At 39.1% G+C, this 21,136-nt stretch overlaps 1 protein-coding gene across 4 annotated transcripts in view; it reads right to left on the bottom strand.

Annotated features, from left to right (window-relative positions):
* Positions 1-21,136, bottom strand: part of PDE4D (phosphodiesterase 4D) — a 1,501,314-nt gene that overhangs the window by 1,170,228 nt on the left and 309,950 nt on the right. The window contains exon 1 of one of the 4 annotated variants that reach the window (XM_045999298.1): positions 17,280-17,359. The exons of the other annotated variants lie outside the window; for them this stretch is intronic. The gene's annotated coding sequence lies outside the window, so the exon portion shown is untranslated. Of the gene's footprint in view, positions 1-17,279; positions 17,360-21,136 lie in introns of those variants that run through there. 4 annotated transcript variants of the gene reach the window in all.

The following is a 21,136-nucleotide window of genomic DNA, read 5'->3' as shown; positions in this document are numbered from 1 at the left end:
GGAAAGCTCTTAGATAACCTCCAAACTTTCTAGATTCAGAACAGAAGGATGGTGCAGATACCGTTGCCTATGAATGATCAAAGGATAATCAGTTAGTTTGTCTCCTCTTCACCACCTCACAAGATCTATTTTTCTAGGACTGTATAAAATACACATCAAAATGAAATCAGGATAGGGTGCCAGGGTGGCTCGTTGGTTAAGCGGCTGCCTTTAGCTCAGGTCATGATCCCAGGGTCCTGGGACTGAGTTCCACATCGGGCTCCCTGCTCAGCAGGGAGTTGACTTCTCCCTCTAGCCCTCCCCGCTGTTCATAATTGATCTCTCTCCCTTTCTCTGAAATAAATAAAATCTTAAAAAAAAAAATGAAACCAGGATAGACCGTCTCTTTCCTGGATTAAATTCTAATCTAAAAAGAAAAATAAGTAGATATGGCACATATTTTTTTAAAAAAAGTAAGTTTGATCACTGTAAAAGATAACCCCAAAGAAGTACAATAAAAATGACTCAATTTATCAAGGGTTGTCCACCAAAATATGTGCAAACAAGAAACCTGGTGGCGGCAATTCAAGAATTAAATGTTCAAAAAGTTAAGAGAGAAGATGCATATGAGTCAAAAACAGTGTTCTGATGAGGTTTGAGTTAATGCCATATGCTCTTAAATGCCCACTAATTTGCCCCACCCACACATAAGAGAGGTAGCATGAACACTTGCCCCAGTGTCCTGTGGCTAGATCTGTGCAGAGACAAAGGAAGAAAAGACCCTGGTATTTCCTCATACCCTCTTAAGTTCTGACTTAAGAGAAAGGAGTCCTTCCTGGTCTAGATCTGAGGGTGACCAGAGAGTTTCCTGCCTATTTACACCCTGCCTCTTTTCTCCAGCATGCCCAGTGAAAGCTGTCCCTTATCTGAGCTCTGGCTAGAACCTACACAATTTGAGATCTTCAAAAGAGCTCATGGCACACATGAGGAAACTGAGGCACAGGAAGGTAAGAAATTTGCCTGAAATCACGGGCTATGTGGAACAACACAGAAATGAACCTGAGATCTCCACACTCCCTTGCCCAGAGCGCTGTTCAGCTAGGGATGCCGCCTTATGCACTGATTTTCCTAAAACCCACTCTATAGGATGACTCAGAGGTATCTGTCAGCATGCCCAGCAGAGTTCAACAACTTAGTTCTTGCTGAATTTCGTATAATCTGCTTGTGACACAGGGATGGCCTTTTTTAGTGAGGTCGTAGCTTGTGCTTTGGAGGAGCCCCTGGGCTGCCTCACAGAAGCCAGGGTGATGTGCCTGAACAAGAGGGGCCAGGTGACCTGAGACTGAGAAGTTTAAGGTGACTTTACCTCATGGTCTGTCCCCAACACAAACCTTTTGCCCTAATCTGAATGGTCTAATACCTCCAAGAACTGTGACATGTTCATTTCCACCTCCTAGCCCTCAATGGGCATTCTTAAGATGTTCTTCTATTGTCCAACTTTTTGAACTTTTCTGTTCTTCAAAGTCCATGAAGTCCTTCTTTCTAAAATGAGAGTTGCCCTGCTACCCCAAGTCACAAAGCTTTTGACTTCCTCTGAGTTCCAACAGTAAAGGCTATCTTGTGCCATGATATCAACTACTATCTTGCGGGTTTTCTCTAACTGCTTTATGGGTTTAATCTCTGCTTCCTCAACTGAGGGTTGAATATGTCACATTTTACAGCCTTTTTCATACTATGAGTTATACAATTATAAAATACAAATGCCTCGGGTTAAAAGAAATTCATTACCATTCTTTTGCCTTCTCCACAGTGCTCAACATTGTTGAGCTCCAGGAACCTCTCAATAAAATATATTTAAAAAGAGAAGTATAAGTCCATTAAAAACCATTTTAATTAATAAGTGGTACAAAATTTTAAATAAAATTTGTCCAAGTGTGGAAAATATTCAATTTCAGTATTTGTCAAAGAAATGAAAATTAAAATCCCAACATTTCCATTTGTCTTGCCTACCAATTAGCAAAATTCAGGTTTTTTTAAATACTTGATAATGCTGTATATATGATGAACTATGCAATTCATATATTGCTTATCAACTTTGAAATGACATCAGTCTTGGGAAAGAAATTTGATACTAAATATCAAAACCAATAACTGTATTATGTATTTTTTATAGTTATTTGGAAAAACAATCTGAAATATAGTAAGTGCTTTACATGCAAATGTGTTTGCAACAATGCTACTTAGAGTGATGAAAATTTAAAAACAGTTTAGGGATGCTTAGGTAGCTCAGTTGGTTAAGCATGTTACTTCAGTTCAAGTCATGATCTTGGGGTCCTAGGACTGAGCTCCACATTGTTTTGGGCTCCTTGCTCAGCAGAGAACTTCTCCTTCTTATTTTACCCCACCCCAGCTTGTGTTCTCTCTCTCAAATAAATAAAATCTTTTTAAAAATAAAATAATTTAGATGTCCAATAGTAATGGAAGAGCTAAATAAAATATGAGAAATCTCATGATGTACTATACAATTAAAAATATACACTGTATAAGACATTTTAATTACATGGGAAGATATTTCTGCTGGAGTGTTAAATGACAAAAGCAGGATTAAAGTTGTAGGTACAGCATATTCCTATAAAAAGTTATGCACAGAGAAAAGACTAGAAAGAAATATAGGAAAGTATTAGTAGCTATATGTAGGTTTTAATATTACAGATATTTCTATTCTTCTTTCTATATTTTTCAGCTTCTTAAATTTTCAACATTTGGGAAAAATAAACAATTAAAAGTCAAATTAAAAGAAAGTAACTGAATGAATTTGGAACAACTCATTAACCCTCTTTTCCTACTTCAGAGCATCCTTTAAATGGTAAACTTTTGTTGGTGTGATTCTTCTAGGAGGTTAGTGGATTTTACATCCATTCATTTGAGTATTTGTTTTTATATGCCTAACTATGCTATTTCATACAAAGTGTTAGACTTTGCCTTTTGGGAATCTATGGACGGGGAAAAGACTTACTTGGAAAGGGATGGCCAACGTTAAGTTCTCGCTCACTGACCCTACTATTTTTTTCTCCTACTCCCAAAAAGGGAGTTGACCTCCCTTTTTCTTTTGATCCCAATTATAGTGACAATTACACACACACACAGACACACACACACACACACACACATCTTCAGTCTCTGCTTCATCCAGAAAATCAGTTACTGAGATTCCCCTATGTTAGTTTCCAGTAATGGAAAACACATCCAACTCAGACAAATGTAGATTATGAATCCATAACAACAGACATGGGTTTTGTCAGACCAAGAAGAGTTCAATCCACAAAATATTTTTTTATTTGCATTAAAAGTTAGGAAATGAGCATGGATGAGGAACTGTTTGTCACAATTTGCAATAAAAATATTCATAAAATAATAAATTAATTGTTAAACTCTTTACCTCAGTTTAGCTTCAACAATCTTTGTACCTTTTGAATGGTTTACAGCCTATTCTTAGTATCTTGCTGAACATTCTATCAAACATTGCACCTCAGCTTCCTGTCTCACCCCATCTCACTTTCACTTACCTCCTTGAGAGGATGAAGCATTTCTTCTGTGTAGAGTTGTATCTTCTACTCACTCTATACCTTCCTTCCCTCTTTCTTCTCTAACTGGCCCTCTTTCCTCAAACTCTAAATCAAATCTTGAATCTCTCTTCTGGTTAAAACATCCTCCTTAATCCTCCATTCTCTTCCCTCCAAAGGTTATTCTTTCTTTCTATAATCAGATGATTTGAACAAAATTTCTATTAAACTCAATTTCTCAACCTCTTTATTCCAATGTCCACCCCTCATACCACCATAACCTAGTTTTACTCTTCAATTTCTTTCTCTAACATTTCTAGACCACCATAGTGCCAGATATAACAAGCACTTGCCAATTTCTCTGACTAGAATTCCCTACTATAACATCATTCTAGAAACTCTCTCCTCCCTTGTCTTTTGTGATACCACTCTCTGCTCGCTCTGATGGCTTGACCTCTCTCTACCTCACGGAGTCTTCTTTGTCCATCCCTTAACCATGGAAGATACTACTGTTCTTAGTCTTTATCAGTGCTTCCCAAACAGGAGTGTATATCAAAATTAGTCAGGGAATTCTATATAGCACAAACTGCTGACCCTCCACTAAATGAATCAGAACCTCCAGGATATGAAGGAATCCGCTTTTGACAAACTGTCCATATGATACTCATGAAGCTTTCAGCGTACATGATGGCTGACTGGCACTTGAGAATCTCTGGTCTACATTACATGCCCAAGCAATCTATTAGTTTTTATTGTTTAGCCCTATGTATGCTAATATATGCATGTTAATCATATTCACACACACACACACACACGATACCCTCACTTCTCCTGGACTTCAAATTTGTACACTTTAATGACATCACTTGGAAGACCCAAAAGCATCTCAAATACAACATGTGCATATACGAACTCAACCTTTTTTCTTTTTCTTTTTTCACTCCCAAATAGGTTCTTCCTCTTATCCTCTCTCTCTCAGTTAATGGTACCACCATCCACTCAGGTAATCAAGCCAAACTCTTGAACACTTCCCACTCCCTAATCACAAATATTCAATCCATGATCATGCTCTGCTAGAGTATCTGGCAAACATCCCTCAGCTCTATCCTCTCCTTGCAGCTCTAGGACCACTGCTCCCTTTCTTTCTTTCTTTTCTTTTTTTTTAATTTTTAATTTATTTATTTGACAGAGAGAGAGCACAAGTAGGCAGAGAGGCAGGCAGAGAGGGAAGAGGAAGCAGGCTCCCCACGGAGCAGAGAGCCGGATGCGGGCCAGGACCCTGGGATCATGACCTGAGCCGAAGGCAGAGGCTTTAACCCACTGAGCCACCCAGGCACCCCTCCCTTTCAAATTTTCATCCACACCATTTCTGTAGGTGCCTGCTAAGAGGTCTCCTCCTCATCAGCACTGCCTACTTGCCCCTCCACACAACACATTTCACACACTTATATTGACCCATTTGCAGCTCCCCACATACTCTGTGTCGTTTCCCACCTCCATGTCCTTGTTGTTGATTTCCCCCCTCCCTCTTCCCCATATCTACTTTCTTCTTTACCTGGCTACCCCTGTTTCAAGGCTCAGCTGAAGTGTCAAGTTCTCTTTGATGAGCTTCCTGATGCCCCAATATCCCCAGCCTCACTCGCAGTGCCAACCTGAACCAACGCAGCTGATTTCCACTTCCATTAAGGCCGCATGGATGCCCTCAACAGTGTATTTGTCAAATTATACCAAAATGATCCATCTCACTGCCACTGGTACCCAGGACTCTAAGACTCTTGAAGGTAGAAAACATTTCATGTTTGTATAGGCAATCACAACTTCACATATGCTCAATAAATTTTTAGTGAACTGTGCCAAATTGAACTGCTTCCCTTGGCTAGAATTACAAGAAGGAGTGCACATTTTGTCTTTAGATGAAGAAGAATCAAATATTTTCCTTTGTAGTTTATGCCCATACAAAACCATCCTCCTATTCCCTTTTCCTATCCCACAATGATAACAGTAGTCCCTCTTACTCATTTACCAGGCATTTACTAGACATTTGGGGCATGCAATGAGCTGTGCCAGGGTCCAGGGATGTAAAGATAAACATGATAAAATCTCTCTCCACCAGGAGCTCAGAGAACAGTCGGGGAGAGAGACGAACAGTACAATGCACTAAGAGCTCTGACGGAGGCTCAGAATAGCTGGTGAGGGACCCAGAAGAGGGAGAAAGTGATTCATACACCTAATGGCTTCAAAGCCAGTTCTGAGTTATTCCGCTCTTGTGAACACTTTGCTTTAAGTTATTCAACTGCCATTTCATATACTGATGTTTTTCCCCAAGTAGAAGGAAAGCAACATGAAAGGAGAGACTGGCAGTTCCTTTCATCTCTTGCACATCTGGTCAGATATCTGTCCCTGCAGAGAGGTGGCTGGAGAATTCCACACCCAGAAAATGTTCTGTAAAGGCTTGTCGAATGAATAATGTGCAGGTGATAACCCTTACATAAGAGAACACCAGCCACTTTTGATAGCAGTACAAATTTATTATAAAATACTCGACATTTTGGAAGATAAAAGTCCATGTGGCTCCCAACGTAGCCCAATTCTTCACTTCCAAGGGTATGGAAATGCCAAAACACCCACTGTTTCAACACTCACCTTGACTAGTATTTCAAAACAGTCCAGCTGAGTTGTTCAACAGCAAATAAATTACATTTCTTTTTGGATTCCATGCTTTGTGGCCTTCCCCCCCCAACCTGAAATAATTGTAGCTCTCCAAAACACAACTCTTCACCCTAAATAAAAGGCTAGAGACTTTCCAATTCATCTCTCATAAACAGAGAATCTGTTTCATGAGCATACCTTGCTCTGGTTTTAGCTTCCTGCTGCAGTGAGGAAAGTTACAATTGAAGCTTCTTTTCAACAACTTTCCTAACCATATCCCTCCCACTCCCTCATTATGGTGCCCTTCCAGGCCTGGGCGGTGGGAGGTGACTAGAGTAGTTTTGTTGTGTGAATCATAGGACAGCAGGGTTTGAGGTCTGCTGGCCTGGCGCCAAGATGGAAGGAGCCTCTGGCTTGTGTCATCCACAGCTAAGTTATAACAGATCCATTGAGAGCCTCAGGACAAAACCCCCTGTGTCATCATGAGGGAAAACAAAATGATGGCAAGACAATCTAACCTCTGGCTTAAGCAGTCACTACCTACAAAGGAAGGCAGAGTTCACTGAAGCGATGAGGCTTTTTTTCGTTTTCAAAACTTTTGTGTCCCACATCAGATGAAAGTAAAAGCCTACCATCTGAGGACTTCTAAATTTAAGAAGCATTTAAAGGGCATTGTCATGAAAGGCTGTGGGCTGTATGCACAGACTGGAGTCTACAAGTCATGCGTTACCAAATCCCAGTCACTACACTCCATCATGGGATGAGTTAGTTGTAAAAGATAAACTATTCTATCACACTAGTTAAAACAAGAAAACACAATATGGATGATGGATCAGTTGATGATAGATGGATAAATAGACAGATAAAGAAAGAGAGAGAGAGGGAGCTGGGGAGAGGAAGTGAAGGAGAGAAAGGGAGAAGTCTCCAAGTCAAAGATCTTGGATTCTATTATGCATAGCTTTCTCAATCTAGGCTGTAGAAACAAAACATCATCGCTAACATAAGTCTGATCTTTTCAGAACTTCCTTTTAAAACAAACCCACCTCTTTGTTCTTTAGTCAGTTGCTTCCATTTATCAATTAGCAATGAACCCTGCTTCTTATTTTCCTGCAAATTCTACATTTGTGACTAGCTCCCTTGAGAAACCTTACAACTGACTTATTTTAATAAGTCCCTATTGACCTAATAATACTATTATTTTAGATTACATGGTATAAATGAGAATTTAAAGAAAATAAACCGGTTAAAAGATAAAAAGAGACTGGGGCAGTTGGTAGAGCCTCATGCAGAGCTTACTTAAGGCAGGTGATGAAAGTTTTTCTAATGAGGCTTCACCAGAACAACTTTTATCCTGAAAACAAGTAACTCAGTACCCTCAGGCTATCATTTCTCCCTGATTAACAATTGCTACCCAAGGAGTCATACCCTGCAGATTATATGACTAGAAGAAAAACAAGGCAGAAAATGAAAGTTCAATGTTAACTGAAAGAAACATAAACAAGGAAATTAACACAACAAAGAAGCCAAAGAAAAGAAATAAAACTCAAACTTCTCAGTGCTCCCCCTTTTAGGAAGCGACAACCCATTAGCATCCTTCAAGGGGATGAGCCCACTGTGGAAGCATCATTAACACACAGGGGAAAAACTGCATGCCCTTCAGTTTTAGCTGGAGCCAAGGAGCGAATTTTTAATCTAAGGTAAAATGCTGTTGTCTTTTTATGTTAAAATTAAAACAACAGTGGAAGAGAAGCTGGACAAAGAATCTGAATCTTCTTTTCTGTTCAAGAATTTTACTACTTTACTATTTCATGATGGGTGTTAAAAGTAACAAACGACAAAATCAAGACGTATTAAAGCAGAAATTATAATACCCTTCTGCCCTGGGACAGTCATTTTTGACATATTCCTTCTCTTTCTTATTCAGTGGACATATGGGAAACAGAATCAAGTCAACCCTCAGGAGAGTACCCTTTGTTTTTCAAACGGTTTTCCTCCTTATGAAGAGGTCTTTAGTTCACTCCATTCCAAAAGAAAGGATTTTAAGATATCACCTGAAGAAGAAGAATTTACACTATAAAAGCTTATTCAGAGAAGAAAACAAAAAAACAAAATGAACTAGTGAAATATTTGGGGTTCTGAAATTTCCTGATTTTGTGACCTTGAGGGAAGTAATGCAACTCTTGTGAATGTCCAGTTCCTGGTCAATATCCAGATAACTACTGAAACCAATACTTCAAGGCCATGGTGTAGACTAAATGATGGACTGATGGTCAGAACATACTAAGCAGCATGCCTACATGAAAAAAGTTGTTCCACAAACATTAGCTTCATTTCACATTGTTCACCCTTTACTGGAGTAAGCAAGTATTGTTTTTTTAGGAAGCTCGGATTTTACTAATGTTGCAAAAGTGTTTCATTAAAAATGGACTTTCCCTAGGATTATTATTCTACAGTCACAACGACAAAGAATGAGGACACTGTCCTAATTCTCAGGAGGCTCAAATATCGTGCAATATATAATCTTTCATTTCTGTGTCTGAGCCTAAGTCCTTCCATGGCCTTTTCTAAGGTCAAATGAATGTTTCAAATCTTATTTCAGAGGTCTGAAATCCTTTTCACTCTGATACTTCCTTCCTCAAGTACTCAGTGAATGAGCTTTAAAATGAACTCCATCACTCTTCCAGCAAGAAATTAATTGTAAAACCCACTCTCAGCTGCTAGCATTCTGCAGTTTTCAAGTTTCTCAGTGAATCTGAAAGCCCTGAGTGTACAGAAAGGGCAAGCAGAGGACCCTGACGCACAGAAGAAAACTCACCTCTGATTAGCATGATCCCCATGATTACCCAATAACTGTTCAGAGCCTGGTTGCCCTAATTGGAGCCTGTGCTGAATTACTGCCATTCATGAAGTACCCATCTGGCACCTGAAATTAGATTTTGTCCCCTCTTCATTTAATGGTGTGATGAGTGATGGAGGTACATAACAGCAAAACCCCTTAAAGATTACTCTGCTAATAGATGAACTTCTTAGTGAAAATGGAAAAATGGCATTTCTTTTCTAAAGATCTGGCTATCTTTTATCACCCAATGGTTTATTAGCTCCATTTTTCAAAGGGACAATCATACTGGGGATGATTGGAATGCTGGAGTTTTATCATTAAAAATCTCTTTAATTCACTGAAGAAGTAATATAAGGTAAAGTGTATAAGTTGCAAAATAAAACCAGATTTAATGTCTGAAGTGTAAGTAGTCAAGGGCAAGAAATTTGGAGTAAAAAGGGTATTTAAGTTTCCAGGTCATCTAGAGCCTTGCCATCTGGAAATGATGTCATACCATTCCATATGGTGCCATCTCAGAGACACTGCTATTGATCATTCTATTCCCAAATATTACTAGGGAAATAGACCCTTCAGCAACTACAATAGCTAGGATTCTTCATCTTTTTTTTTTTTTAAAGATTTTATTTATTTATTTGACAGAGAGAGATCACAAGCAGGCAGAGAGGCAGGCAGAGAGAGAGGAGGAAGCAGGCTCCCTCCCGAGCAGAGAGCCCGATGTGGGACTAGATCCCAGGACCCTGAGATCACGACCTGAGCCGAAGGCAGCGGCTTAATCCACTGAGCCACCCAGGCGCCCCTCTTCATCTTTTTTTGTGGGACACCAGTTTATCACTTATACTTAGCATAAACCACTCCATTACAATATTTCAGAACCTTAAAATCTTAATATTATTAATTAAAATACTAATTATAATTCATCCTCAGCTATTCATCTTTTAAGGACCAAGACTATCCTGGCTGTGTTACTAATTATATGACTTTGAGCCATTTGCCTAACCTCTCTTTCTATCTGAGTCTCTTCACCTGTAAACTAGAACTACAATATCGTGCTTTATGCTGTTGTTGGAAAGGATACAAATTTCCTAGAGATAAAGCACTAGAAACCGTGGTAACACAAAGGAAGCACTCGTCAAATGTGAAGTGTCATCATCCTAGTTCTTTCTTACTCTTGAGAAATTATAATCCGTTTATAGTGAATGCACAGTAAGTGTATAATGGAGACCACTGTTTTGACAATAACAATCCAATGTATTTTCTATTCACTCTACATCAGGTTGCTTTAGACAGCCCCCCTTCCCCTGCATTAGTTAAATCAATTACTTTAGCCTGGTGAGGAAACAGAGAAATTATTAAAACCCCAGCTATGCTGAGGGAAAAATGAACCCATTCTACACTCCAGAAGGGACACACCCCTACTGCTGAATTTCCTCCTATCCATGTAGGGCATAAATACTGTTTTAGGTGGAATGGGAGTCCAGGATACCACCCAGAAGGCTCCTTCAGGGGCTGAGTGACATGGAAGGTAACTTAGAACGCCCATATGCCCCTAGTGGAAAAAAGAGATGGCTGACAGTGCGGCCTGCAGAGCTGGATGGTGATGGTTTGGGAAAGGTGCAGCGCCAGTACCACCAAGAGCTGTCAGGTGGATTTCCCTAACTGGGGATGAGTTAAGACTTGCAGCCAGACCTGAGGAGAACCACAGTCCCAGCAAGGGTTGGGGGCCTGCCCATGGGCAAAGAGAGTTGAGTTCCCTAAAAGTCATTCCTGTTCTTTGCTATGGGGAGAGTGAAAGAGTATTAAACCAGTTTTAGGCACTTCAAAATGAAGTGCCTAAAAATGAAGGCCAGAGGGACCTAGAGCCCATCCATGCACAGATGAGTGATATAAAAATACTCAACTGGAAAACAGCCTGTGAACCAAAGTCACCTTTCCCCGATGCTATGAGGACACTAATAAGTCTATTATTATAATTACAAACATGCAGCAGGCATTCACTGTGTGCCAGGCAATGTTTGAATCACTTAAAATAAATGAACTCATTCAATTCCCACAAAATTCTGTAAAATAGCTACTATTTCAATGTCCAATTTGTAGATGGAAAAAAAGGAGACACAAAAAAAGATTATATAAACAGTTCAAGATGAAATGGTTAGTAAACTGTGAACCCAGAAAACAGAAGTTTCCTCCTGTACTTAAAAGCCATTCTAGGTTGTTAGGGAAGTGGTAAGAACTAAAGGAAAAGGAGAAAGACAATCTTGATCTAGAGCTAAACTTTGGATTCCCTGAATACTTGCACAACAGAAGCCATATTTAATCCCTAAAAGAACTAAAATTAAGGGTTTTTTTTCACCCTCATCAGTGGGAAAAATAGTCCTAGACCTACAAGATTGATTATAGGAAACAGACCACAGTGTTTCTATAACTAAACTATAGTGAGTAAATTCTGACCCGATTACAGATGCTAGCCAATGTCAGTGCACCAAACTTCCAATATAAGATAGAAATTTCACCCCATGTATTTCATTCTTCTTGCTCCCAAATTCACTTTGAAGTTACCAAAGAAGTGTAGCAATAGGAAAATCAAGGAAGAATGCCATCAAGTCAGGGAATTTCCTGTAAAACAGCCCAAAGGTGCCAGAATGCCCATGAGTCTATACAGTCTGTAACATGAGAAGAACCTAATAAGAAGAAATCTATTGATAAAATTCATCATATCAATAGATCACAGAAGATTCCTCTCTAAAAATATCTTTAAAAACGTGTGGAAAAACCCCAACATAGAGTTCTGATTCTTATGCTTTAATGAAATAAGAATATAAGACATATCATCCTTAAATAGCCAATGTCTTGTTTAGGGATGAAAGATTGGAGACATGCCCTTTAATGTCAGGAGCAGAAGAAGGACACACACAATTACCACCCATAGTTAACAATGTGTTTTAAACTATTAGGTAATAAATATTTAAAAAATCATATATATTGAAAAAGAGCAGGCAAATCTTGTAATTCTGTTAAAGAAGTTAAAAATTAAAAATAAAAATTTAGTAAAGTGACTGATTACAAATCAATATTTTCCTAGATATAACAATTGGGAAGGTAATAGATATGAAAAAAAAAAACAACCTCTAAAACAACCCACATGAAGATTTTTGGGGTTTTGTTCACTTGTTTGTTTATAAAGGTAGACGAGATATATGGGGGAAAAAAATAAAAAACCTACCATTTTACCAGACAACCGAAAAGGAGATATGAAAAGAAGTGACATGTCTCTGAGGAGGAAAGCAAGCTCAGTTCCAATTACATACAGTTCTAACCTAAATTACTTTCTTATTTATTTCCATTTAGGTTTTGTGTTAGAGAAACCTTTACAAATACACAAAGACAGAGGAAATAGTGAATTCTATGCACACACCACACAGCAAAAAAGTATCAGTATTTTTCCCATACTGCTTTATCTACCCTTAAGGTACACTTCTCCCATATCTCCCTGCTTGCATAATTTAAGGCATCATAGAAATAAACACGCATGTTTATCTAGAAAATTTCTAAAAAGCAGTAAAATTGAAGGAAGAATTTCTATGATAATTAAAGTAACTTATCCTGGCATCAGAGTAGGAGAAAAATCAGTGGAATTGAATAAAAACACCAAAGAGAAACAACTATAATAAGAATTATAAGTGTGGGGCACCTGGGTGGTTCAGTGGGTTAAAGCCTCTGCCTTAGGCTCAGGTCATGATCCCAGGGTCCTGGCCCACATCGGGCTCTCTGCTCCACAGGGAGCCTGCTTCCTCCTCCCTCTCTGCCTGCCTCTCTGCCTAGTTGTGATTTCTTTTTGTCAAATAAATAAAATATTAAAAAAAAAAAAAAGAAAGAATTGTAAGTGTTTAGAGCATGGGTTAATAAGTCATTAGATGGAGACAACTTGATATTAGCCTGGAGACAAAACCTCATATTTTATAGTATACCTAATACATACATACGATACCTCCTATCATACCACAATAAATTCCACATGAATTCAAGGTACAATTTTGAAAAATAAAGCCATGGAAATACTAGAATAAAATATTTGCATGTGTTTTATTTCTTTAAGAGTAAGGAAGGTCTTTCTAAGCACTATACATGCCAGACTCTCTGCTAAATGCATAAACTAAGAACATAATGTTTGAGTTGGTTTTAAAAATGAAAAATAAGTATCAAAATATTTAAAAATATATATTACAAACTAGGAAAAGATCACACATATTTTATGGAGTTACACCATGAAGAAGTCTTACAAATCAGTAAGAAAAATAAGTATGTCCCAGTAGAAAGGCAAATGCACAAAAGGTAAACTAAAATTTGAAACTAATATGTGGAAAAATCAGCCTCACTACACAAACAACAAGGAGATGCCCTCCTTTGTCCATCAGATGGTACATTAAAATTAAAAAATCACACCAAGTGTCAGAACACTTATTTACCACCAGTGGGAATATAATCAGTACAATATTTCTAGACAGGTATTTGGCAAATATATCAAAAACCTGATAAACATGCATACCCTTTGAATCAGCATGAAAAAGAGATACACAGATGAACATTTGAAGATAATCCTCGAAACATTGTTCCTAATAGGAAAAAATGTGAACAAAGTAAATACTTAACAATAGAGGAGTATCTATAAAATTAATTAATTAATTTTAAAAATTTAAAAAATAAATTTCAAAAATTAAATTAAATTAAAATATTTAATTAAAATTAATTAAATTATTAAAAATATTAATTTTAAAATTTAAAATTATTAAAAAATTAATTAAAATTTTAAAAACGGGTCATGATCTCAGGGTCCTGGGATGGAGCCCCAAATAGGCTCTCTGCTCAGCAGGGAGCCTGCTTTCCCCACCACCCCTGTCTCCCTGCCTGCCTCTCTGCCTACTTGTGATCTCTCTGTCAAATAAATAAGTAAAATCTTAAAAAAAAAAAAAAAAAAAGGAGTATCTAAATTAAAATTGCTGGAAATATCTAATAGAATATTACGAGGCTATCAGAAATAATGATGTAGATGATAAAACTGTTTAGTGAAAAGCACAGGTTACCAAACTGCATATATAGTATGATCCCATTTCTATGTAGATACATACATAGAAAATAATTTCAAAGAATATACATAAAAATACAACAGCGTTTAGCTCTAGAATTACAGGAGGATTTTCTTTTATTCCTGTGCCAAATGTAATTCATTCAATCTTTCTACAGTGAACATGTGCTATTCCTATTACAAAATTAAGTAACAAAAAAGTATGTATAGTTACAGCTTTCAGGATAGTTTAAAGCTAAAGGCCAAAGTTGTAGCCAGAAAAAGTGATAACAGAATTCCTCAGTCATGATTGGGTTGATGCTTCTAATGAGAAACATGATAGTGGCGCCTGGGTGGCTCAGAGGGTTGGGCCTCTGCCTTCGGCTTGGGTCATGGTCCCAGGGTCTTGGGATCGAGCCCCACATCGGGCTCTCTGTTCAATGGGGAGCCTGCTTCTCCCTCTCTCTCTGCCTGCCTCTCTGCCTACTTGTGATCTCTCTCTCTGTCAAATAAATAAATAAAATCTTAAAAAAAAAAAAAAAAGTAAGAAAGATGATGGAGACTGATCATGACTTCCCTGGAGACTCTGTATTTCAGATTGTTAACTTGTATGCCCTAGCTGCTATGAAACATGAAGCAGGCTTTGAAATTCAAGTATCTTGAAAATCAAGTATCATATAGAAGTTCAAACCTGCAGTCATTACAGTTAGTTCTCCTAAAGATTAACAAAGGTAGTGAAAGCAAGGAATCTTAAAAATAATAGGTGACTGACATGTTTATAAAAATGAACAATTCTTTTTAACTTGCTAATTGTGATTCTTGAAGTGAGCATTAGTTGACAAGCTCCAGACATGAAGTTTCATTGACTTACCTGTATACAAGACTTTGCATGTGCCAAGACATTTTTCTGTATATTAGGGCAACCATGTTGTTTAACCTGAACAGGTAGGAAGACATCAGTTGCACATGCCCACTCTCACAGCCCGCGAGATCCCTGATGATCCCAAGCCTGACCCAGGCCTGTGCCCAGCAACAATCTGATTCCCAATCGAGAAGAATATATAGAGCTCTATTTTTTTTTAAACATTTTATTTATTTATTTGACGAAGAGAGACACAACGAGAGAGGGAACACAAGCGGGGGAGCAGCAGAGGGAGAAGGAGAAGCAGCTTCCCGCAGAGCAGGGAGCCTGATGTGGGGCTCCATCCCAGGACCTTGGGATCATGACCTGAGCCAAACGCAGACGCTTAATGACTGAGCCACCCAGGTGCTCCTAGAGCTGTATGTTAATGCACACTGAGAGAAGAGAAAGAAAACAGACATTGGCTGAGTGGCAGCTTCTTGCCAGATACTATGTTATTAGTTTATACCTGTTATTCTAGTTAGTTCTTCAAAATCTATGCAGTAGATGGCATTTCCCCATTTTCGATGGGGGCAAGGGGGATGATAAAAACAAGACTAAGAAAAATGAATCGATTTTCCCCAAGTGTCACCAGTAACAAGTGGTAAAAGAGAGATTCAAAACCCTATCTCTCTGGCTCAAAGCTCTATGCCCTATCCTGAACCAATCTGATTCTGCCACTCTGAGATAACTGGAGTGCGATGGCTTCGAGGTCAAGCCACAGACTCCCAAGCCAGAATGCATGGGTTGGAATCCCAACTGGGCCACTTGTGAGATGTGTGACCCCGCACATGCTTCCACCTGTAACTCAGTTTCTTCCCCTGTAAAATGAGAGTGATAGTAGTACCCGCCTCATAAGTTGTAAGAATGAATAAGAGTTAATAAGTATAAAAGATTAAGGACTTTTCTTGACATATAGGAAGCATTGGTGTGGGGGTCACTTTGTATGGTCACTTTGCCCTCCATTTTTGACAACTGGTCTTCCTCTTATTCCTCACCAACCTTTTCTCCCAGCTTTCTCCCTGACAGCTCCTTAAAGACAGCAACTCAGATCCCCAACTCACCATACGGGCCCCTGCTAGATGCCAGGCCCTTCTGAGGTCAGCCGCATGAAGGCTTCCAAGAGCGCTCAGTCTGCACACACTTGGGCTCCATCTCACTGTGCTCTGCCAGCCTGCGGGTAGCCACCTGGGAGCCTCTGCATGCCCTTGGCTGTGCCTCCTACCATCCGTCACCCCATTTGGAGTACACTGCTCTGCTTGCAAACCAGCACAACGTCCTCCTGTCTCTCTACCTGTGGCACCTGCCCTTCTTGGAACAGATCCTGTTTCCAGATTCCAGAAGCACACAATTCAAAAATGCACCCAGTGTGACCCACGACTGTCCACTAAGCTTAAGTTCACACTCAGAGGGAGACAACAGAGGAGTCTTCTCAACTAGAGAATGTGCACCCCTTCCAATCTCCAGATTACCCTGAAAAGATCATGCAAGGTAGGAACTAGGAATATATTTCATTTAAAAAACTGGACAAATGGCACAACATTTCATTCATGCCAGTAACTGAGATACGTCCATACACGATACCATTCTATACTGAGAAATTACACCTGAATGTATGAGACAATGCTTCCTCTACACCTGGACACTCTCAGCTTCTTCTCCTTCTGCCAAAACATGCTCCCTGGCATGGTGCACTGTTATCAGACTCATATTGCCCAAAAGAAGGATTTGCAGTCTAACACCTGATCTGAAATCACTGCAGATCTCTCATCACTTTGGACACCTCTCCTCTTATGTTAATAAGTGGTTAATGCTACCTCACAAGTTCAAATGCGTCCCAACTGCCTTTAACACTATAGGCATGTACTCCAAGAAACAGCCAAGTGTTTACAGTAACATATGGGCATGTGGAAAAAGAAAATACCAATGCTTCAAGGACACATTTCCCACCCTTTGCTAGTACCTTAGAAATGAAACAATGACTTCTTTGGCCTCACCATTTATCCAAAATTTCTTGTGCTTTGTTCTGAAATTTCTAAGTATTAGCATTTTAATTTTGCTTTCTGAAGATGAAGGTGTTATATCTACAGTATGCCTTCTACCCTAAGTTCTCAAAATTACTTTATACATACATTTACTACGTGGAAGCTGATATTTAAATTTCAGATATCATGAAAGGGAAGCAAACTCTAACAGCGACTTTTCAAAAATGTATCTGTATACAAGATGCATAGAGCTGATATTGAATTGGAATTGGAAGAAAGCAATGTTTGATAAACCAGATTTTACCTTCTCTCCTAAAATGCTGTTATTGTTTCCAACAGGATTCAATAAATATGAAAAGCCAAATATTTGTTGAGCAGCTCCCAAAGGTGTAACATCTACCCTAGGATGTATTGAAGGGAGGGGGAAAAAAAGTGTAAGATATAAATCTCTTTAAATACTCTCTTGTTCAGAGAACCAGGCTGACACTAGAAACAATTACAAAACACTACAGTCTATAATTAGAGCTTAATGCATTGTGTGGGACAGCTAATAAGTTCACAAGTAATTAAGAAAAGAAAAATGAGAGAAATTGTTGTAGGCTAGAATCATGAAAAACAAAGTGCACAGTTTTCAAGTAGACCTTCAAAAGTGTTAAGTGTATGGATGAGCATTAAAGAAACAGAATGGCATTCATGCCCAAAAGGAATAGCATAGGGGTAACCAACATGAAGTCACTGAAGATAGGACAGAAACTAGTAAACAGGTATATAATGGGTAAAGGGCGGCAGGTACGAAGAAAATCTTCTTTACCAGAACAGAGTGTATGTTACAAAGAGTAGAGGGAAATAGCCTGGGGTCATTAAAAGGAAAGGAGATTATGTGGGACATTGAGTGCCATTTTGGCCTGATCCAACAGGAAACCAATGCAGACTCTTAGCAGGTGAATGATATAGTAGGGCGCTCCTTTAAGACGTATATTCAGCCAAAGAAGTTAAATTAATGGGAACTGATCTAATTCATTGGTTTGTTTTCCCACAGAAATCCTCATGTGGTAGCATAAATTGTAAAGATCAGGTCTTCTCTCTTATTATTTCTGAAACCTTGGGTGATCAGAGACGTTCAGAATCTCATTCCAAATAGGAACAGAAACATATTTCTTACATTGTTCTTATAATAATTAAATCAGGCTATATATGAAAAGCAATTAATATATAGAAAGCACTTAGTATACCAATTCTTTCCCAAATAAGGCATTTCAATATTTTACAAATATTTAAAGATGAATTATAAATAAGACTCTGATCTTTAGACAAAGCTGTTACATGGAATGTTCCAAACACACAACAATCACACCTGGTATTTAATCACTCAATGGTCTGATCTTATTTTTGTATAATCAACATAAATCTAGAATGGTTTCATAAGTGAATAAGTATACTGAATTTTGGTCCCAAAAATTTTTTTAAGATTTTATTTATTTATTTGACAGAGAGAGAGAGATCACAAGTAGGCAGAGAGGCAGGCGGGGCGGGGGGGAAGCAGGCTCCCTCCCCACTGAGCAGAGAGCCCAATGTGGGGCTAGATCCCAGGACCCTGGGATCACGACCTGAACCTAAGGCAGAGGCCTAACCCACTGAGCCACCCAGGTGCCCCAGAATTTTGGTCCCAAATTTAAATGGGGTGAGTTAAAATAGCTTCTCTGCTATATTTATGAAGACTCTAATTAAGAAACAGATATATGGGGTATGGGGCATCATCCAATCATTTGTTCTCTTTAAAAAAGTATTTACCAAGCACCTGGTAAATGCTAAGCACTGCTCTGGGTATTGGGAACACAGTGGTGAGCAAAAAGACAAAATCCGTATGTTCATTTACCTTATATTCTAGAGGAAGAAGACAGGTAATAGATTAATGTATAAATAACATACAACTAACCTAAATAAACAATTATTAAAATATTATGCGCAATGGTGATATGTGTAAGGACAAAAACAAAACATGTATGAGGGGTCGGGAACTACAATTTTAGATAGAATGTCCTGGAAGAGATTCTCTGAAGAGATAGCATTTGAGTAAAAGCCTTAAGGAGGTGCAAGAGGGAGCCCTCTAAGTATATGGCAGTGCCCTGGTGTGTCTGAGGCACAGTCAGGGTAGCTGGGGCTGAAGAGCCACACACTAGGCGCTGAGATGAGTTCAGACATGTAACAGTGTCATAGGAGCCATGTAAGGCATACTATGACACATCTCTGGGTCTATGGCTCTTATAGAGCAGGAAGATACAGCAGGACTGTGGCTGGCCCAGAGAAGACACAGAAGTCATGGAAGAGGCACACAATGGCACCAAGCTCCAACACAGCAACAACCAGATTTATCCTTCAGTGCTACCCAGTTTTCAATGGCTGCTTCCAACACCCACCCTACGAAACCCCTCTCCCATAATATACTAACAGGGAGCAACCACGAAGGAAATAATAAAGTCAAAATACAATGAGGGTAGGAACGAACCTCATCAATGCATCAGAGTGCATCATGAGCTAGCCACACTACCAGCCACGCTTTGAGAATCGCTCTCCTAGAACTGACAGGACACTCACTGTCTGGCTTGCAGGAGATGCCAACAGGGCAGACGGTGCCAGCAAGGACAGATGGTGTCTGCAGGAAGCCACCTCACTGGTGTTAGGCGGCCAGTGACGATCGTCAAATAGTGAAGGAAAAGGCAACTTGAGGTTTATAAATTAAAACCAGTTGAGCTCCTCCCCTTTCCATCCACCGATGTGAAGCCAGTCTGGCTGGATTCATTTTCATGGACTCCAGGAAGAGAAATGTGTGCTGGAAACCTCCATCTAGTGTCAGATAATCCTGCCAAGAACCATTAGAAAGCCCGCTTCCCCCAAAGCATTTTTCTTAATTAGTGTTAGTGGCCAGGGTACCTGGTTTGCCCCCTCTTGTGCACTAGAACCCTCATACTTTAAGTAATTAATAAGAAAATTCCGAAGGATATGAAGCCTCCCATTTCCCTGTAATGACCCAAGATAATCATAGCATTGAAACCTTAAAAACATGGCCATGTCATTGTTTTCTCTCCGGGTAATAATTGGGATTTTGGAAAGGCTTCCTGTTGACAATTTTGGCACTCACCTAAAAAACAAAAACACTAGAATTCTGTCAGCATTTCAACCTCGCAAACTGTCTGTTGGTATATGGTATTATATAAAATAGAGAATCCTGGAGGGTAGTGTCTCGGGGTGGTGAAATGTCACTGTTATGGCAACTCCCTCAACATCATTTCATGATGGGATTTTTTTTTTCCCCTACAGAGTGTTTGGACAAAGCATTTATTTCCTGAGATGGGTTTAGAGGTTACTGCACTCAGACTGGCAGATGAGACACAGTGCTAGAAGGAGGAAGAGGAAGAGAGAGGAGAGACAGAAAGAGGGAGAGAGAAAAGAAAGAAATTGGGGGAGACAGGGAGAGAGACAAAGATTACAGACATAAACTGGCTATGTTTTTTAACTATCTTGAACCTAATGAAGTGTTTGCTTTAAGTTGGGAACCTCTTGCAACAATTACCTTCTTTGAGAATTTAAATCAAAGTTACCATAACATGATCAGAAACCTTCCTGAGTAAGTAAATCACTTACTTGTAATTACTTCCTGACTTCTGCAGCCATAAGGTAAAATGCACTCAAAACAAAAGAAAATGCACAGCAACTGCAAGTTTCAAGATTCATACTAAGAAGCCACACATGTCAAAGGAGCTTCTCACTTGTGGAAAATAAGTAATACTGCCGGTTTCCTTACCGACCCCACAAGTGTTCCCAATCAGATCTCAACTCATCCAAAGTTTTAATAAAGTTGCTAATCGGGACAAGTTACAGAAATTTTTAGGGTTTTCTTAAATACAATAACTCTGCCAGAGAGAAATAGAGAACTGAAAAAAAGTAAACAGAAACCTTCAAGATTTTCACTTACCTCAAAAAAGAGATGTTCCTTTTGTTAAAAAAAAAAAAAAAAAAAAAAAAGTAATGGGCGCCTGGGTGGCTCAGTGGGTTAAGCCACTGCCTTCAGCTCAGGTCATGATCTCAGGGTCCTGGGATCAAGTTCCGCATCGGGCTCTCTGCTCAGCAAGGAACCTGCTTCCCTTCTCTCTCTCTGCCTGC

Source organism: Meles meles, chromosome 3, assembly GCF_922984935.1.
Source record: "Meles meles chromosome 3, mMelMel3.1 paternal haplotype, whole genome shotgun sequence".
NCBI lineage: Eukaryota > Metazoa > Chordata > Mammalia > Carnivora > Mustelidae > Meles > Meles meles.
Note: the sequence above shows the minus strand (reverse complement) of the source record. Positions and strands in the feature narration are given on the sequence as shown.